Source organism: Amblyomma maculatum, chromosome 3, assembly GCF_055883805.1.
Source record: "Amblyomma maculatum isolate TAMU_Amacu chromosome 3, ASM5588380v1, whole genome shotgun sequence".
NCBI lineage: Eukaryota > Metazoa > Arthropoda > Arachnida > Ixodida > Ixodidae > Amblyomma > Amblyomma maculatum.
In genome coordinates, this window is record NC_139346.1 from 122,759,430 (window position 1) to 122,777,344 (window position 17,915).

Sequence of the window (17,915 nt, forward strand, 5' to 3'; positions counted from 1 at the left end):
TTGAGACGACGCTAGACACCAGCTGTGTGAACGTGTCTGTATTCTCTCCGGGTCAGCTTCTCTGCCCGTATCTTCTCGATGTTGTAGTAAAGGTTTTTTCGTTGGAAGACGCCTCGTCTTTGCTGGCACAGTTGATGCCGTCCGCCGTCCACGGAGCCGCCAGGCCAACGCCACCCAGAGCCACGCGACCCCCAAACGTAACAGTTGGTGAACAGCGGTGGGATGACGACGACCAAGCCGTAACCGTGGTCGGAGGGACGAGCCAGGCGATACCGTCGTCCAACAACTGGTGAACAGCGGAGAGACGAGGACGACCAAGCAGTGACCGTGGTCGGTGAAACGAGCCAGGCGTGACCGAGGTGCAACATCTGGTGGGAAGAGCGGAGATGTCCCAGGCGTGACCCGTGAAACAAGCAGCTAAGCGGAAAGTCGGGAGCAGTGCAACGAGCCCTGTGTGATGACTGGTTGCCTGCAGCGGAACGACTGCCTTGGATTCTTGGCTGCGAGGTTTGGTGAGTGCGGGACTTTCTTCTACTGAGTTTTGCCAGGCTTTTGTTAAGTATAGAGAACAGAGCTGGTAATTGTGTTGTCGTTGTTGCTGGGTTAATTGCAGCAAGGCAATAGTGGGCAGTAGAGAAGGCAGCACTCGGAACAGCCATGAATTTGGATTTGAAGTCGTTGCGCAAACCGAAATTGCTGGAGCTTGCGGAAGAGTTGGGTCTGGATTTGTCAGACAAACTCAGAAAACCAGAAGTGTTAAAGGCTATTCTTGCGTTGGAAGCTGAAGATGACGAGCTTTCGGAATGCCTTGAGATCATTGACGAACGTCAGGAGAAAGAGGAACGTGAACGTAGAGAACGTCACGAGAAAGAGGAACGTGAACTTAAGGAAAGGCTAGGAAAAGAGTAACGTGACCGTAAGGAAAGGCAAGAGAAAGAGGAGCGAGACCGTCAACTCACTATGGAACTGAAACGTATCGAGGTAAACGCGGGACGCGCTGGTAGTGCAAGTCGGACTCACGGTGCAGGGGAACGGGAATCGTTCAAAATGAGGGACCTAATGCGGCCGTTTGAGCTTGGAGGGGACATTGGTTTGTTCCTGGTTAACTTCGAGCGAACGTGCGAGAGGCAAGGGTTTTCTCGGGAAACGTGGCCACAGCGCTTGCTCACTTTGTTACCCGGTGAGGCGGCAGACGTAATCGCTCGCTTGACAAAAGAGGAAGCAGAGGATTACGACAAAGTGGAATCGAGTCTGCTAAGAAAGTGCAGGCTGTCAGCAGAAGCATTCCGTCGGAATTTTCGAGAGCATGAGAAAAGCAAAAGTGAGTCGTATACAGAGTTTGCCTACAAGCTCATGTCAAACATGTATGAGTGGCTCAAAGAAGAAAAAGCGTATGGTAACCACGATAAGGTTCTGCAGTGTTTCGGGCTGGAACAGTTTTACAGTCGGTTACCCGAGAACGTGCGGTATTGGGTCATGGATAGGCCAGATGTTAGTACGGTGGATAGAGCCGCCGAGCTAGCTGAAGAGTTTGTGACGCGTCGGGCTCGTGGAGCTAAGGACGGTCAATAGGGGGAATTCGGCTCTAAGTTTGAGAGGCCGAAGTTCAAGCCCTTTAAAGCTAAGGAGAATAAACGTGGTGCGGATGAGAGTCAAAGCAGTCCGGCCGACGATAAAGCGACGGTGGTAACCGAAGCCGAACGGAAAAAGAGGTTCGAGGCAAGGCAATCGCACGTCTGTTATACGTGCCAGAAGCCTGGTCATTTTTCGGCGAAGTGTCCAGAGAGAAAACCAAAGATCGTGTTGTTGTCATTATGCCGAAGTGACGAGAACATGAAGCTTCTCGAACCGTACACTCGAGACCTCCTCGTGAACGGGAAACAGTGTCGAGTGCTTCGCGATTCTGCGGCTACCATGGATGTGGTTCACCCCTCTTACGTAGAACCAGAGATGTTCACGGGTGAGTGCGCGTGGATCAAACAGGCCGTGGAAGCTCGCAGCGTGCGTTTGCCAATAGCCAAAGTGCTTATTGAGGGACCTTTCGGGGCACTTGAGACAGAAGCGGCGGTGTCATCTGTGCTTCGTCCTCAGTACCCGTACCTATTTTCAAACAAGTCCGATCACCTCTTGCGCGAAAATGGGCTGATGTTTGGAGAGGGTAGCGTACAGGCCTTGACCAGATCTAGAGCTCGGGAGCTAGCTGCAAAGGCGGTAGTACCGGAGAGGTGGTCAAGCAATGAGAAAGGGTCGAAGGTACAGCACGCTGAGATTAAGACCACGTACGCCGTAGACACAAGTGAACCTGAAAAGTCAAAGGTACCAGAGTGTGAGAAACAGCTTGGGGAAGCGGCCGAGCAACGTGACCGCAGTAGTCAGCCGACCGATTCTCGAACAGAAGAGTATCCTGTTACCTCGGTCGAGACACTAGCTGAGACGGTTAGCACAGGCTTAATCGGCCAGAAGTCCGAAGTGACGCCATTAAGCGAGGTGAACTGCATGCCGACCCAAGTAGCTGTAGGAGATACAGTTCCATCAAATGAGTGTGGGGAACTGGTAGTAACTGAACCGCCTCTCGAGTCGAAAGCAGAAGCTTGTGTAGAGCGCAACGGAGATGAAAACGAGCTAGGAGAGGAGAAAATTTCGGTTTCCGAAGTCAGCTGTGTTATAGAGCAGGGCACGCAGAAAAACGTAGTGCCGATCAAGGAAATAGCGCAGCCCGCGAGTTGTGATCAGCCAGGGCAGACCGACGAGGAGTGCGCGTCCGCTGTGGAGAGCGAGACTTGCGAAAGCGACAGTGAACGACCAGAGCAAAGTCAGAATCGTTCGTGCCCCAATACCACGCTGGGTTGTATTCGCGAAAGCAACCCCAGTGTGAACGCGGACGTGGCACATATGACCCTCACGCAATCCGAAGCGCCCCAGCTGTCGAAGGAGCTTGATCGTGCGCCGGTTAGCGCTGAGCAATGCGGCTCATCGGAGGACCCGTGTAACGTGAGTGGCGAGCCGCCAGAGGAAATGCCTAGCTTGAGGGCTGGCGTGAGCAGTTGTTGTTCGGACTTGTCTGAAGGTGAGTCATGCACTGCTGGCCGCGATGCAGACGCGGCACCACACTTTGACCACTCAGATGACCCCGGTGCCCTACTAGCTCCGGTTACCGCTAGAACGTTGACCGCTAGCTTGCCAGAGCTCGCGCCGAAAGTAAGTAGGACTAGAGTATTCAAGTACTGCCACTGAAAAACGCGGAAAGGCAGACGCGAGAAAGATTGCTGCCATCGTAAGGAGAGCAAACGCAAACGATTGCAAAAAGAAAACAGAAAGCCTGTGTTTCAGTGCTGCTGTAGAAAAAAACGGAAAGGCAGGCGCGAGAAAGAATGGAACAAGTGGAAGCTATCGCGAAAAAGACAGAGACTATCCCAAACGCACAAATGCGCCCGCGCCGAGAAAATGCGTGACTGGTGCGCAAAGCGTAAGGAGAGGGATAGGTTGTTCAGGAAAGTGAGTGATTCATCCTCATGTGGTTTCTTGCATAGAAACAGAAAGGTACGGTTGTTCCGTGAAACGGACAGCCGAAGTTTTAGTGAAAAGGGTGATCTCAGCGGTAACGCCGATGGCTTAAGTCGAAGCCCATAACGTGAGAAAAAGCCTCAGTTTTCACTTCATGGTGTTTCTTTCTGGCATAGGATTTTGAACATTTATATTCATTATCTTTGTTTGAAAATGATGTTTTGAAAATGCAACTTTCAAATTTGTGGAAGCGTTCCAAATGCTGCTGAGCTGCCCTTTAATATAGATGGGGGCATAAGAGGGAAATAGTCTGGCAAAACTTAGTGAAGATTGTGCCGTGCTTGCTGGCTGACCGGCTGAGTTTTTAGCGTGGTTGTGACGTTGTGGGTTGTCGTAAAACTCTCCTGAAGACAAGTTGCAGAGTGCCTTGGGAACCAGGACTTGCCAAGGAAGTCTTCGGGCAGTTTGGGCTCAAGGGAAGCAGAATCGGACGACCCCGGCAAGCAGCAACATCCCGATCCCTCCGGACAGCGGATGCAGTCCCCTGCCCTTCGGGATCTCCCTTCACCGGCGGGGCAGTCTGTTACGTTTCTCCACCGACAAGTGGGACAGCTGACGCGGCCACCGCATAGCAATAGGCAGAACCGCGAGCGGATCGGCCATTTCGACGCCGTTCATCGGCCGCGCAACGCTTCCTCCCGCGGGCAAGTCTCAACCTGATCCTGCCACGCGCCAAATGTGTGTGCGTGCGTGTGTGTGCAAAAGCTGGCCAAGCCTGGAGCTCGAGGGAGAATGCGTCGCCCTCTCCTGTCTGCAGGAGGTGGAGGAGATGTGGTCGCGCCACCTGCGATTGAGTCATCGCCTTGTCTGAACTTGAAGGGCTCTCTCCATTTCCCTGGGAACTGGCATGCCTATATAAAGCAGCGGCAGACTCTGCTGCGACAGAGACTACTTTGACGCGCCGTTGAGACGACGCTAGACACCAGCTTTGTGAACGTGTCTGTATTCTCTCCGGGTCAGCTTCTCTGCCCGTTCTTTCACGATGTTTTAGTAAAGGTTGTTTCGTTAGAAGACGCCTCGTCTTTGCTGGCACCTTTGATGCCGTCCGCCGTCCGCGGAGCCGCCAGGCCAACGTTACCGAGGGGCCGCGCGCCGCACGTAATAACTGCTGGCAGCGGTACGCTACTCAGGCACTCGCGACCCAAACCTAACAGTACATTTCCCTTGATTTCTTTAGGATTGACGTAAGTTTGTTACGGTATGATTTGAATTCATTGCATAATGTCGAATCCTTTGTTTTTATGAACTGGGCGTACAAGGCATTTTTGTTCCTAATCATTTTCAGGAGCTGATGCGTTGACATGCCTTGCTTCCTTTTTTTACTAACCTGCGAGTAAAGTATACGATATACATATGTTTAAAGGTCTCGATAAAAGGGTTAAAGGCCGCTTCCGCACAACTACTTGCATTAGGAGTAGCCCATGTTTGTTGCCTTACAGAATCTCGGAACTTTTCAAGACACGAAGGCGTTATCACCTGAACATAATGTTCGTGGCGAACCATTATCGAGATATTCAATGCCTACTCCTAACAGGATTAGGTCGAAATGATCGCTGATGTCAGTCTATATTGTGCTTGCAGTAATCAAATTCGTATTTGTTTGTTACAAATATGTCTAATAAAGAAGTACTTTCCCGTCCGATTCGAGTCGGCTGAGTAATATAATCTTTGTAACACCACTAGATTTAATCACTGATTGTACTTCTTTATGAATGGACGTAGATCCTTGCACCTTCACCTTAATATCGCCGCCTAGGATTAACTCTACGGCTTGCTCTGCCACATGACCAAAAATGTTTCCAAGAGAGAAATAAACCTTTTGGCATCGCTTGATAGTGATCTGTATAATACTAAAAAAATATTTCCTTTCTTGAGCAAGGTAAGTGCCTCTCAATCAGATGTAAGTGTTGAAAACTCGTAAAAATATTTGTACTGAATGTTGTCTCTCACTAAATGAGCAACACCGCCTCCTCGCTTATTTTGACGATTGCAGAAGGATAACTGATACCCTGGAATTTGCAAAATGCATGATTCGTGAGTGTGAAAATTCTCAGCCAGCATGATTATGTCAAAAGAGACACCAATGATTTCTAACAGCATTGTTAGGTCATCTTCTTCGCCGGCGAGCGAGCGTACATTCATATGAAAAAAAAAAAAAAAACGATGCACAAGTATCTTTTGTCATTCATTTATTGTTTGATTTTACAAGGTTGAAGATCCAGTTTGGTTCTGATTTTCTCTTTTGCTAATACAGTTGGCATAATCACGCATTTAAAGAGAACTGAGTCATCAAGATGTCATCAAGAAGATTCATAGTTCAATAACACAAGCCTTCCCGAATGATGACAGCTTTAAGCTGGCTTAAGATTTTAACAAACACTTCATAGAACCTGTTAGCAAGATACTTGCGCCTAATGCATCTTTCTCCAGAAGCATCACACCTAATACATCAAACATTAATTCCGCTTATTTTTCTTCTATCTCGGAAACAGAACTCTGGAATATCTTGAAAACGATACGTACCACAAGGACGCCTGGACACGATAGCAATAGAATCAGAGATATTACTGTAATTCTTTATAAATTGAAAGCAGTCTTTCTTTATATCATTAATGGAACACTGAGAACAGGCTTGATTCATCTTAAACTCAAAACTAGTGCAGTGAGGCCCCTTTTTAAGAAATGATCACGAAATATTTATGATAACTATAGACAAGTGGCCATCCTTTCTTCACTTGCCTGTATTCTTAAAAAAGCTGTTCACGTTCATGTGGTTGTATCCTGTCAAAAGTGGAATTTACTAAGCGACGTTCAATACGGTTTTCGTTCAGGTCACAGCACTAATCACCTTTTAGAATATTTTAATGACCTCGTTTGCTCTGAAATAGATGAAAAATATACTGTCAAATACCTTTTATTGACCTTCAGAAGGCGTTTGATACAATTAATCATCAACTTTTGCTAGACAAAATAGAGAATTTTGGTTTCAGAGGGCCAAACTGAACATTTTTTCATAATTACTTAACAGATCGAAAACAATGTGTAAAAATAGGCGCTTGCTACAGTAAGTTACTGGACATTTGATCTGGGGTACCCCAAGGCTAGATTCTAGGTCTCCTTTAATTTTAAATTTATATCAATGATTGAGCCACTTTGGCAGTGAAATCCAAACTATACTTGTATGCAGATGACACTGCCCTTGTACTGCCTCGAACATCATATAGTGATCTCGAGGATATATTACAATCCTATATAATACAAAGGTTTTCATGGTTTCCATACAATAAAATATTAATCGCAAATCCAAAACAAACCTTATATGTTTCCATAACCGACATGAAATCATTTTAAACTACAGACTAACTTTCTTGCATTACAGTTGCTCTGAAAATTGTTCGTGTATCCCCATTCCGCTCAATAACTGCACAGCTACGCTGTCCGGGATAACCCCCTGCGCTCTGTAAGTCGCCATCAACTCACGGCGTGATTCGGCTAGCACGGCGCAGTGCAGTAGAAGATGTTCGAGAGTTTCTACCGCGCCACAGCCGTCACACACGTCACTGGTGACAAGTCCGTGGCACATCCGTCGTTCCCCAGGCCAACACATCCAATGCTCGTAGGGAGGATCATTGCGCGATGCAGCCGAGTAATTGAGCGGCCGCTGACACTGTGAATGCGCTCATCTCTTGCCATGCGTGGGTCGGGGGGGGGGCTGGGTTCGGAGTTGGTCGTCGATTACCGCACGCACGTCCTCCAAAGCGAGGTGCTCGTCTTTAGGAGGGAGTTCATGTGCTGTGGTCGCGAGCTCGTCGGCACGTTCATTGCCCTCGATGCCGCAGTGCCCGGGGATCCACTGTGCCCGTATAGCGCAGCCACGCTGCGACAAGCGTTCGAGACGCACGCGAATCTGACACAGCAGCGGAGTTCCCCGGCCGGTGGTTGACGTCTCCGTTGCCAGAGGTAGCTGCTTGCTAGCAGCGGCGGCTACAATCCCCACCCTGCAACTGCTCAGACAGCTGCACTTGTCATTCCTGGGTGTTTCCACCACAGCGCAGCTCATGGGCCTAGGTCGCCTAAGTCTGGATATCCTGCTTGAATTGACTCCGCCGCTGCACAGATGTGCCGTGCTGTGGACTCCCGCGCCGCCTGCTGCATTGTCTGCTTCTGTATACTTTGTGGCATGGCGTTAGAAGAAGCGCCAAATGAATACCTTCTCCCAGTGAAGTCATCACAAATCGTGACGTCATGACCTGATGTGACATCATCATGACACTACTTCTGGTTATTAGACATGAATGGACGTGATGGCATGATGATGTATCTTTAACGTGCGCTGACATCGTACAGCACACGGACGCCACTTCGTTTCGCCTCCATCGAAACGCAGCCGCCGTGGTCGGGTTCGAGCCCGGGAACTCCGGCACAGTAGTCGGGCGTCTTACTACTGCACCACCCCGGCGGGGCTGAATTGCACCTCCATTCCCATTTTTCACAGGATCCCCAGCCGAGCGCTTTACCGCTGTGGCACGCCCCGGGTTGAAGCGCGCCTCTTAATTCCGCTTGTCTACCGTGAGGATGATAACAAGATCCCGCGGGTGACAGATACTGTGCTATTGGAGCGAAATCTGAAAGTACCAAAGACTAAAAAAAATGAATAGTTAAGTCACTCAGTCAGGGTGACGTCAAGGATGTGACGTCATCCATCTGCCGTCAGCTATGAGGACCAAGCGGGAACGAGTGCGCTCCAACGTCGCCGAGTGGCACTTCTTGCCTGCCGCGAGTGACAGATGCAGCGCCTTTCCTTTCCTGTAAACGAAATATAGAACGCCGGCTAACTTAGACGCGCTTGACATGGAAGCCAAGGAGAGTTTAGTTGCTGCCGAATGGCGCAGACGACTGGAGAGATTAACTTCTGATCCCGAGGTAGTCACTGCTTTTTACGGCGTATATCCATGCATAGCAGAGCTAAGCCATCTTTTATTTTTGTTGTTCGCACATATTCCACACCAACTAGATCTTAAGCGAGTATTGTTGTTGTGGCTGTAGGAAGAAAGAAAATAAAATGCACGGGCCTGCTACTGGCTCTGTAGCCGAGCCACCTCCGCTGCCTCGTGCAGGCAGAAGAAAAAATAGACAAGAAAAAAGAAGAGGGAGAGAAAGACGCGCGTCACAACAACGGCCGTCATCCACCACCAGCGAAGTGGCGGCGAGTGCAATGACGGCCTACAACAGATCAAAATTCAGTGACAGGCTAGCCCCCGTCGTAAGCGGCGGTGACCTACCTGTCCCAGCCCCATCCGGGGAAGCGAACGTATATAAACGATACTGGACCTTCCCTTTAATGCAAACCACTGAACTTTCTCTTTAAATGGAGGCGTCTGTGTGCTCTGCGATGTCAGTGCAAGTTAGTGTACTAGAATATTCGTGCGGAAAAGCAGAGAGAAAGTAGAGAAGAAAGAAGTTGCCCACCTGGTCAAAATTACTATGGAGCCCTCCACTACGGCAACCTTTTCACTCTTTCTGTTTTCAATCCTATCTTCCTCCCTTCCTTTAAGGCGTTGGCCCAACGGGGTGGTGCAGTGGTAAGACGCCCGACTACTGTTCCGGATTACCGGGTTCGAACCGAACCTCGGCGGCTACGTTTCGATGGAGGCGAAACGAAGAGGCGTCCGTGTGCTGTGCGATGTCAGCGCACGTAAATATCCCCAGGTGGTCGAAATTACTCCGTAGCCCTTCACTACGGCTCCACTTTCTCTCTTTCAACTTTCACTTCCACCTTCCTTCCTTCTCTTACGGCGCGGTTGAGGTGTCCACAGGAAACAAGTGAGACAGTTAACGCGCCTTTCTCTTCCTATAAATCAATCAGTTTTACGGCGTGGTGAAAGTGTTCACAGAACAGGCATGACAGGCATTGCGCCTCCTTTTCTGTAGTCCTAATATTATTGTTATTGGCTTTAATATGTACATAATTAAACCACATGAACCATTTTTTTTCACTTGCACACCTTTCCATCACGCCCTATCTTGTGGTACCATTCCTTTTTTGATATATCAACTATTTCCTCTTCTGACCATTCCTTGATGCTCTATCTTATGGTACCAGGATTTTTCGGCTGCCGAGCTTCTTACGAGGAGAAACGGCAACGCCTGCGATTCCGTTACTAGATAATAGTTACCAGTTGTATTTACTATTTTGTTAGTTACTTCCTCTTTTGCAGTGCCAACGAAGTCATGTACAACTTTCCTGTGCTTAGAAAAAGTTTTATTTGACATAAGACATTCACATTAGACATTCACATGAGCGGCGATAAAGGACCAAAACAGGAATTGCACATGATTAACAACAAATGAAAGTGCACATAAGATAACATCCTAACGAACAAACACATCACAGATCAGTATTTACATACAAAATAAAATTTGGGCAGTTCGTGATGATGATATATACAATTTTGAATGGCAGTGTACATGAAGCTAATACAGTGTAGAAAATTTCCTAGATGCTGTATCTTATGTTACCATTACTTTTTTTTTTTTTGCTGCGAAGCTGTTTGGTTTGTGAGATACCACGGCGACGCCGCGAAACGCAAAAATGGGCGCCAAAAAGCTGCGCTCCAAAATGACCTCTTACAGAATCATTGCCCAGCAGCGCGCAACACTGAGAACAAATGAAGAAAGAGCATTATAGCAAACATCATAATTATCATATGCTGCATTAAAACAGCAAAGAAATTACAAGCCGCAACATAAAGTACACTATACACTCAAAATAAAACCACAAAGCATGACAAAAAAAAAAACAAGAAAAAAGTCGTACAGTAACATGGCACTATGAAAATTTGCATTTGTTAAAACAAAACAGAACAAAAAGCAGTTATTAAAGGTCAGCGAATATCAACAGCTTTTTGTGCCTCTTAAATTTGCTTTTAGATAGATGGAACATGAAACATGGGATGGATTAATGAGCACAGCTGGAATCTGGTAATTACACCTTTGTTTGCCGTAATTTGTCCTTGTTTTATCGACGAAATTTTAGTGTTGCCTTAGAGGGTATTACTAGGAAGTCGGTTAGATGAGACGAAGAACAGCCGATTGCTATGAATATGTTATAACAGACGGTATATGTAGACTCGGTTAGCTTTAAGTAGATTAAGCTTTTTGTATAGAGGTGACGTTGCTAATTTTTCCAGTTTGCTGTAATAACCTTTAACTGCTAGGAGTGCCTTTTTTAAACAAACAGCATCACCTTATAGTTCCTAGAAGTGGTGGTGCCCCACACCAATATTCAATAATATAACGTAGAAAAAATAGAGATAATACATAGGTACTTCTAGCTAAACAGGTAAAAGGTATAGCCAACAGTTTTCGGTAAGATTTGTGGCAATTCTAGAAATATGTGTATTCCAGGATAAGTGTTCATTGAACAAAACAGCGAGAAACTCCTGATTGGTCACCTGTTGTATTTGTTGGTTAGGATAACTTTTTCAAGAGTGTAATGGATTGGGGCTTTATTAAGTCCGAAAATTGCATACCTGGTTTTGAAGAAGTTTAAGCTAAATTTATTCGCCTGCATCTCGACATGCAAATTGCCAGCTAATCATTTAGTGTAGTTTCTAAATGTGGCAGAATTTGGCCTGCGAAAAATATATTTGTATCATCAGCATACATGACCAAATCTGACGAATCAGCTATGTTACAAACATCATTTATGGGAACTAAAAACACAAGAGGGCCTAAAATAGATCCCTGCGCCCACCTTGTGTAAAACACAAGCGATTGAAACACAAGTACTGCATTTTACATACTCAGGTCTGTTGCTCAAGTAACTTCGAAACAGATTAAGTGGACTCCCACGTATTCCATAACATTTTACTTAAGAGAATTTCATGCTGCACACTTTCAAGAGCTTTTCAAAGGTCCAAGAACAGACCACGTGTGTATGCTCGGGACTGGATATTATCAATTACTTTCCCTTTACCCACCAGTAAAGCTTGCTCGGTCAATCTATTTTTTTTAAAGCCATACTTGGACAGGGTGATACATTGGGAACACTGAAAAACGTTTCTAATATGAATAAATGGCTCCTTGGAATAACTTAGAAAACACAGTTAATACGGATATAGGTCGATAATTCGTAACTTCATTTCTATTTCCTTCCTTATAAATCGGACACACTCGAGCTATATTTAGTTCATCCGGAAACACACCGCTGGTGAAAGTCAGATTTATAATATAAGCTAGAACATTGCAATGTGATGCCGAAACATATTTCAACGGTACTGGGCGCTAGCGCCACCACTGGACCGAACGGCGCTAGCGTGATTCCACTTACTGCTGCTGAAGCAGACGCTCGATTGAATTTGCGCGTTTTAAGAGCTAATTGTCGCGTTTATTTCTGTAGTTTTGGTTGATAACGAGTGTCAGCATTTCACTTTTTGATCTTCAATATTTGCTGGGGTTGCTGAAGTTTATTAAAGCTGTTGGCACGCGCCGTTATGGCTCTGAACCCGGACGTATTCATACGAAAACCCGGCGTAAGCACCCATTGCTTCAAAAACAATAAGCCCATGTAATCTTTCTTATTCAAGATTTTAAAAGGCATAGGAGCAAGTGATCATTCTCTAGTGTGCATCAGACATTTCAGCGAGCAAGAGTTTGTCTATGTATGAGTTGGCGCTTAAAAAATAGGGTGAGTAGCTACAGAAGGAACGGCGCGCGTGTTTTAATTTGCACTTATCACGTGTTGGTTGATTGGTTTGTTCGGTTTACCGTCCCAAATCGACCCAGACTATAAGAGACGCTGTAGTGGAGGACTCCGGAAACTTAAACTACCTGGAGTTCTTTAACATGCACTGACATCGCAGAGCACACGGATGCCATTCCGTTCTGCCTCCATCGAAAAGTGGCCGTCGAGACCAAGATTCGATCCCGCTTTCTTGGGCACAGCAGTCGAGCTCCGTAACCCCTGCGCCACCCCGGCGGGGCGCACTTATCCGGTGTAAATATAACGAAGACCTCTTGCTGGCAGGATGGAAAAAATGCTCGCTTCTTCACGGAGCACAGCGCTTCCAAAAAAAAAGGAAGGATCGTGCAAGGGCCAGAAGGTCTCATTCTTGTGAATGAAGGTTTTTACACGGAAATTTCACTGAAGTAAACTAGAAAATTCTGCCACCATGGGCAGCCATATGCATGATGAGTTATTTCAGGCAGCGTCTGCAGTGCTGTAGTAATTTCAAATGACAGATTACGTGTATAAACGAGATGTAGTGCATGGCATATTGTGATGTGCAGAGGTATGCGCCAATTAAACTAATTTGCGCGGGGAAAACGAATATCCGCCTGAATCTAGAATGCCAATTACGGTACTGAGTGCGCAAGAAATCGCTGCGCACACTTCTTCACAGTTGCCTTAAATATTAACCAACTTCTTCCCCACTGTTGGACTTGCTTACTCTGGTACGTTCAAAGCGGGGCCACTTCCGCAGGCACATCTATTAGGCGCCTGCCAACTCCGCTGCTCTTACAGAGGAACCTTATTGCCTGGATTCAGTGACCGCTTACCTTTAACCGGTTGTGGGGGCCGCTTCAGGTTTTTTCCATCACTGTAACAACAATGTTGCAGCCCGTGCACGTCGTGGTCCCAGTAGCTAAAACTAGCCAACTTCGGCAACGCGCGGATTCAATGAAGTGCTTAGTTGCGAAATGAATGAGCCTAATACCCCTAAATAACGATAGCTTTCAAAAAGCCCCGAGGGCGGAACAGTGGGAGAGCCGGCTCTCCAGCGGCGATCTGGATTGACAACTTGCCAACTAGGTCTGATACAGCACGCCCAGAGAACAGCGTAGCTCAGCGGAGCCCTGTAATAGGGGCACCGACCCTGTGAGAAGACGGAAGATGAACCACTTCTGCTACTAGAACAAGACCTTCCAAGAGAAATTAACGTATATCCTATCCTATCCTATCCTATCCTATCCTATCCTATCCTATCCTATCCTATCCTATCCTATCCTATCCTATCCTATCCTATCCTATCCTATCCTATCCTATCCTATCCTATCCTATCCTATCCTATCCTATCCTATCCTAATACCCCTATTAAGCTTGTCAAAACCAAACCGATATGTATAATAAATAAATAAATGAACGTAATACTAACGTTCAACTAAAACTGCCCAAGAAAGCACCCTACAGCAGCAGTTCAACGCGTGTCATCCCGCTTACTGCGTCACGCTACCGTACCAAGAGGTGGCACTACGGTATGTACTCGCGCCCAATAGCTTTGATGCCGTCATGGGCGGCGGAAATATTGTGTTTATATTTTACCCATATAAAGAGGTACTTGTTGTGGAACCACAGGCAGCAACGCAATAGAATAAGCTAAAGATTTAATAGGTCACGCATGGAGGGGTTTGATAAAGATTGATCAAAAGTGGGTTTGGCAATTTCAATAAAAAAGTGGTTTATGATGTTTACGAAATTAGTTCCTCTAGTCTGGGAATGAGATATAAAAATTTCTCCATTATTTCTACAGTTGTGCGCGTGTAATATTTCGTTTATTTCATGCCAAAATTCATTGTGGTCGATATAAATTTTGAAGAAGCGTTGTGTATAGTAAGCTTTTTTTTTTACCATGAGGTCTTGAAATCTGCTGTTCGCGGTTGCACAGTCTGAAATACGCCACCAGCAAGAGCTCTGATCTTACATTATCTCAACCTCCTCACTAAACTTTCACCCCCTGGAAGCAACGCGAAAGACACACATTAGCATCAAACTGAACGCCATGCCTCTACATCTTGTCACTGCTTTTATTGGGCTAATTGGGTGCTAGATTCAGACACAGTAGCTGGTGCACAACTGGTCTCGGCCAGCAGTGCCCGTCTCCCTACTCTCTGTGTGCATCCTGTGCGCTGACACTATGTCTGTATATCTCGTTGTTGACCAGTTTATGTAGACCCGAGACGTCTTGAGATGCTTTCAGACACAGCAGAGCGGTGAGAACGGCACTGTGCGTTCTGTTGCAATAGTTAACAATCCACCCCACTATTGAAACAAATGCGGTCTGGACTGAGGCCTTCCTGTGGCGGCGCTACACAAATACTGCATTCACCAAATATATTAAGGAAGGTACTGACTTCTTGCTCATATTGCACTGATCACATATCTATTCACTCTTGCGCTAGTAATCGGGGACATTAATTCAAGTTTTTGTTTATTTACCAGGGCTGATAGCTGCTAGGAACAGCTTGGTTGAGGATTTGTCTGTGACTGCTAGTCGCGGCCGTACGCACATGAATTGAATGGAGCGAATACTGCAAAAAATTCTAACTAGCGTAGTGACATTGTAAACATATATCAGGAGTACGTTTTGAAATGCGTATATGTCCCAAAGAAAGAAAACAAGTTCGAATGAGTTGAATTTCAAGGATAAGTACCTATGATAATTAAAATAATCTTCATTTCTGTATTAGCATGCAATTGTAAAGACTGGCAGTGGCACAAACAGGCCAGCGATATATTAAGAAAATACAATGTATACTCATCAGTGTTGATGTTATTCGAAAATGTGCGTTTAATAAGTGCTGCAGCAAGTGGTGTTTAAATATTTAGTTTGATTATTTCGAAATTCTGGAATGAATCAGAGATCCATCTTGCGGGTGCAGATCGGATTTGAAGTGGCAATTAAATGTTCATTGCTTATTAAGAGGTGCCTAAAAGTTTGTTGTAGTAGGGCGGTGAGTTGGGCTAGTTGGGTTATGTTCATCTTGAGGAAATATGTGCCGTAAGTCATAGAAGATAGCCTCCTGTACAGTTTCATGTTACTTTTATTACTTTTTATGTTTGCTGGCTATGTGCCGTGTTTCTAGGCGAATTATAGATATGTTTTCCTTCGGAATAAATTTTAGTTGCGAGACAGCGCTTGTGTTGTGTACTTCTCCGTCCGCCGTCTCTGTTCGCGCTGTTTAATTCTTCAAGGTGCCTAAAAGTTAGTGGAAATATTTAAAAGAGTGCGACGTATAAAAGGCGTATATGCACAAAATGAACTATTTTGTAACGCTGGAAGGCATGTTGTGTAGGGTAGAGGCAACGAGTGTTATTAATATAGCGAGTAAAGGTTTTGTGAAAACTGTTTTTTTGTGACACATAAATAATTTTAGACGGTCGCCCAAACTAAGGGGCAATAGTCCAGAAGAGAGCAAAATAACATGAGAAATTTTAATTTTTTTGTGTCCGTCGATAAGCGCCCGAGACATTGTAGTTCTCCCGCTATAGAAGAGAGCAACTGGCAAGACACCTAGGGGCTAACTGCTATTCATTATTAGATATGTCGCGCCGACGGGCACGGAAACACGTAACGAACTTTGCCTGTCAGTTGTTCTGTTCATGTTATCGCATTACGGACCACTTAGCGCGACATACCGACTATTGGAGAAAATTTTTTTAAAACACTCTCCAGAATCTTGTCACAATTAATTTACACCGAGAAGATACCCTACGATTTCATGATTATCTATAGTCTCGAAGCCTTGATTTCTGCATTCATTTGCGTTAGGCAGCATAGCTGACAAATTATTTTCACGGAAAATCATTAGCTTTGTGTCTGCGACACTTATTTGAATATAAGTGTCGCAGAATATTGAACAAGAACTGTTTTGCAGTTTGGTAAGTCTAGCGCTTTTACGGAAGGCTAAACTTTTGTCCAAGCGGTTTGCTTGGCCAATATGCAGTCAATGCCTGAAATCGCATTGCTCGCCATTCGCGCTTACAAAAAAAATAAATTACTTTTCTCGTGACCCTCTAACTCTTGTTAAACTTAATCCCAAGACGTTTTCGGTATGTGATCATTGTGTAACGAGGACCACCAACCGCTTTCGGATAATGAATGCCCCGCACATGGAACAGATATTTTGTGGTCGTGCTTACTGGAAAACATCATTCCAACGGCCCATTATTCCTAACCATAATACAGTTCCTGTTAAGATCACCGCTGAAAATGTCGCACATTTCATTGTCTGTAGACAATCACCAGCGCGTAAGTTCCCCCCCCCCCCCCCGACATGAATTCTAAAAACAAAAATAAACTCTCTATCGATTTCCACTCGGACTTTTTTGTGATCTTACAGCATTCATCATGTGGCTTGATCGCTCCCAGCCTCAAAGTTGACAAGGTCATCCCTGTTATTGAAACCGGGGGAAATAGCCCCACATTTTTGCCACCTGAAACCAAAATCTTTTTTTTTCTAAACATCATTACTGCCGAAAATGATTTTTTTTTTGTGACACGCAACTCCTAGAACTCACGACTGACTTTCAATGCAACATGAACGCCAACTTACAAACTGACTGCATTTTTTTATTTTGCTGAAGCTTTCGACCAGGTCGTAAATCTCCGTCAGTTCTCGAAATTATCAGATTGGTTTAAGCGCACAAAAACCTATCTGAGTATGAACCAACTTAGCCCCACAACGCATATTACTCGAAATTATCTGCTCTTTGCTTAGGCACTTTAACACTGACATTACCTCGTAACTTCCTTTCTTTTCGACAGCAGTTTACATCTTTAAGAAGCTTACCTCCACAATCTTTGATGTGACATTTAGGTTATGCTCCAAGGCAGTGCTATTGGTCCCTAAATGTTTCAGATGGACATTGATGACTTATTGACTAGCATATATTGTTCTCCGCGCCTTTTCGCAGACAACTGTAACGTACACCACTCTGTTAAATCCATGGATGGTCGCCGTTCTCTCCAAGTGGAAGTAAAAAAAAATCTTAAATCTACTAAGTGGAAAGATATCTCTCTGTCAACCGCAAGTGCACTAATTCTGATTTTACGCACCTCATAGACAGCGCTATAGCGTCTCGGGCTTCATTGTATAATATATATATATATATATATATATATATATATATATATATATATATATATATATATATATATATATATATATATATACAGGTATTCATCTAATGCGTAATCTTTGATGGGCCACGCACATGCACGCCATTGCACCAAAGGCCCGAAATCGCTTCGGTGCTTGCGTCGAAACTTGAAAAACGCTTCGCTCTTAGCAGCGCAAGAAAAGATATATACCTATGTTTCGTACGTCCACAAGTAAAGGTTGAATCACCTACGTACCCTCCATTTCTAAACTACCTAATCAGAATAAATGCTATCCAAAATAGACCGTTCATTCCAATACATGCAACTACACTCTTCACAGCAGGGGGAGAGGTGTTGAAAGCGAGACTTGTCTCGAGCCTTTACACATTCGTCGTTCCATCGCTCTTTAATGGTTATTTCATAAACATATTACAGTAGCAAGTCATTTCCATCACTTCTGGAAGTGCC